Source organism: Oryza sativa, chromosome 5 (genome assembly GCF_034140825.1).
Source record: "Oryza sativa Japonica Group chromosome 5, ASM3414082v1".
Classification (NCBI taxonomy): domain Eukaryota; kingdom Viridiplantae; phylum Streptophyta; class Magnoliopsida; order Poales; family Poaceae; genus Oryza; species Oryza sativa.
Window position 1 is genome coordinate 13,079,556 of NC_089039.1, and position 3,891 is coordinate 13,083,446.

General features: G+C 39.7%; 1 long non-coding RNA gene across 1 annotated transcript; it reads left to right on the forward strand.

Annotated features, from left to right (window-relative positions):
- LOC136356580 (uncharacterized) lies at window positions 1–494 on the forward strand. The gene is made up of 2 exons (XR_010741537.1): window positions 1–140; window positions 262–494. It is a non-coding gene; the product is annotated as an uncharacterized lncRNA (long non-coding RNA).
- The last annotated feature ends 3,397 nt before the right edge of the window (window positions 495–3,891 follow it).

Consider the following 3,891-nt stretch of genomic DNA (forward strand, 5'->3'; position numbering starts at 1 on the left):
CCTCTTGCTTGATTGCTGCTCCATCTTGCTTGAGCTGCTACTGGTTACTACTCCTCTACTACTAATCTGACCTCTCATTCACTCACCCTAGCCTCCCCTGGTTGCACACACAAGGTTGCTACGGCTGTGGTGATGCATGGGTGAGATGTTGAACTAGTGATCTGCTAGCTGTGATTATTCCTCTTTGACTTGAGCAGAATCCCCAACCGAACTGATGTTGGTGACTGCTGTTGCGGCAGCTGCTGCTATTGTTCTTTGCAGTAGAAATTGGTGGTACTATTGCTGTGGCTACTGCTGACCTCGGTCTCTACGATACAATAGCTTGGGGAGGAATGAGTTCACACTGCAGTAGTCATCTTGGTCTTCCTTAAGTGACTCACCTACTTGGGGCTGGTTGTCTGCAGCTAAGCTTGACACCTAAGCAATGCATGCTCGGTGGAATGATGGATAGAATTTTACTAATTTTCAGTTTAAATGGAAAATCTGGTAAAGTATGATATGTTTGATACTTTTGCACATGAGTTCCTCAAGTCTGGTAAAATTGGAGGTTACTATTAGTTTAGGGACTGACTTTTAATTTATTCTATAACGCACGGTCCCTTTTTGAAATATTACTAATTACACGATATGTTCTCGGCTAATGTATTTGTACAATATATGAAATGCATACTATATAAGATTTCTAGTGTACAATTATATGCATGTATGTATGCAGACGTGTAGTAGTAAATTGTAAATAAAGAACTATGATTTCTACTGTGCACATGTGTACCTCGCTTCGTGACAACTAATCTACAATATAGTTTAACCAAAACTAAATTATCCCACTTCTCACTAGGTAACTAACAATAAATCAATGATGCATATGGATATGACTTGATAAATAAATGACCAGAAAACAATCAAAAAAATCATTTAAGATCCATAATAAAACAACAATCAGCATATTATAGGTCCTAGCCAGCATCGTGGCTCAATCAACACCGCTCTCAGCCAGTGTGATCAAGTCATTAGCGTGACTAAAACTATAGCTAAAACCCGGGATGTTACACATCATATATTTCGTGGCAATATGAGAAAAAGATAACGCCACACATTAATATTGTGGCAATAATGTTTATTGCCTCGATTATTTTGTGCAATTTACATTTTTGTTACCACAAAATTAAAATTGTAGCAATAATCTAATACCACGGGGATTATTACCATGGCTAGCAACGATTTCGAAATCATAGCAATATATAGCTCACTACACCATGTCACAGAATTCGTGTCAGATATCTGTGGGGAAAGATCGCTATTTAACGTCAGATACCATGTCACAGCGTTGTTACCATGATATTTGCGCTAATGCAATTTTTTTTGTGGCGATAAGTCCATTTCCTAGTAGTGTGCAATGGGGTTCTTAGCATGCTTGTATAGGAGCAACAGAGTGATTGAAGCTAGGAAATTGCATGCCAATGAGATAGAGCGGGCATGGTAAGTTGGAGGCATTCCAGACAATAATTGGAAACCAGACAAAGCATTTGAAGGAGAATTGGACATCATCTTAGCAAGATTAATCACTGTTGTGCAAAAAGATCCCTAATCGTGCAGACTAGTGCTACATTTAGCATCCTCTAATGGAATATGGAGCCATGATGGACTCCAGGGGCTTATTTTGTAGGGCCCCAACTACTAATTTTATCTTCAAGAGTTGTGTCTAGAGTGAAGTATGGAATAGTAACCTAGATCAATCTCTCTAGTTAATTTTGTGAAAGCACTTTAGCCCACTCCACTCCCATTTCAGGTAGACCTAAAATTATTTAGTTGAGCTTTGGCTCTAGGAGAGTTGAAGCTGGAGCAGGAGCTCTATCAAACATGGCATTGGTAAACTCTATTTCCATAGCAGGTTGACTAGTCATGCAACAGTTGAGCTTTCTTGATGGATGAAGAAGCAACAAGTCTATATACTTTTTACTTACACTTTCTCCTTGCCGACAACATGATAAGGTTGCGTCGTTCCCGTCTACTGCCACTGCGCGATGCCGCATTGATGGCCCAACCATTGCCACCGCAACACCTCTTTTGCTACTAGTGAGTATGGGATGGGTTGATGATTTGTGCACGTACTGCTAGGCTATTGTCCTTGATGTCTTCATGTGGACTCCCAACTTTAACCTATTACCACACCATCAAGGCAACAACCTCGTGTCGCAGGCCCGCAGCTACTAGGCTACCGACCTCAACGCTACCGATGCATGACACCATCCTCGAGCCTCCACATGGTTCTTGAGTCCTTGATGGTTATTTGTTTTAGAAGATGACTATGACTGATACGTCAAGGGGCCAAATGCTTGAGTAGTTGAGGTGGATTCGAATGGGTGACAATAGATTGGATAACATAAACTGAATGCATAAGTGTGAAATAGGCTAGTTCGGTTTAGAGCACGTTGAGAAATGAATTATGTGGCTAGTTCGGTTTTTAGCTTGATGTGCTGCTCATAAAGGTATCTTTTTGGAAAGCGGGTTTGTCAATTCCCTCATGTGCCAGTAAGAACTATAGGATTATTGTCCATAAAAGATACATCCAAATGGAGTACAAACCGCCTAATTAATCTGTATGAGAAAGTATAGGTACAATCCAAACCAATTCAATAGCCCATTAAAAGATGAGCCTAAGAGCATCACCAAGAGATTATGTAAATTCCATCTAAAAAAATCTGTTTATTTTTTTTAGATAAAGGATTATCAAACCCGGCCTCTACACCTTTGTGGGGTGTACACAGCCAAAAATCCGAACACGAGTACATAAGACTCTCCCTAATAAAAGGGTACAAAATGCATCAACTGACCTCTCCCATTACATAAGAGATGACAGCCCAAAGGTGTTTTAAGAACAACAAACGAAGAAAAGACTAGGCTTCCAATCTTCTTCTAAGGTTCCAGCCATACACGGAGAAGAATTCCACCACACGCTTCTCCAGCACTTTGCAATAGTTCTTAACTATTTCTTCATCGGTTCCCTTAAGAAGCAAAGACCAAGTCCTTGCCCAATGTGTTCCCATGAAAATGACCTGCAAGAAAGATGTAGGATTGGAGCCATTAAAAACCACATCATTCCTATATAACCAAATTGCCCAAAGAAATGCAGCTATGCCCACAAACAATATTCTCTTGAGCCTAGGTTCAACACAATTCAGCCAATTCCCAAACATTTGAGACATGCTACACAGTAGCCTAATCCCAAATGTAAAAAGGAGCGCACTCCAAATATACCTAGCCATTGAGCAATCAAATAAAAGGTGTTGTATTGTTTCCTTAGAGTTACAAAAACAGCAACTTAGGCTACAATTCCACCTTCTCTTTGCTAGATTATCCTTAGTGAGAATTACCCCTTCCTTGAGGTACCACAAGAAAATTTTGATTTTGAGTGGAATTTTGAGCTTCCAAATGAAATTCTTCCTACAAACCAGCCCTTCATACATGAGCAACTTGTACATAGATTTTACTGTGAAAATGCCTTCTTTATTGTTTTTCCAAAAGAAGCGATCTTTCTGATCTGTCAATACAGTGTTAACAACTTTCAACACTAGCTCATACCAGGCTTCCAAGTTTCTTCCCACTATTGATCTTCTGAAAGACACATTTAATGGTATTCCACTCATTACCTTGGCCACCACCTCATTTTTGTTTCTAACTAGATTGTAGAGGTTAGGATACTCCTTCTCAAAGGATTGAACTCCTATCCAACAATCCTCCCAAAATCTTACTTGTGAGCCATCTTGTAATAAGAAGGAACCAAACCTTTGAAAAGACTCTTTGGCTAACATGAGACTAGCTCAAAAATGTGAGTCCCCTGGTCTTTTTTGGACTTGCAAAATGGTTTTCTTTGTCAAATATTTTTTCCTA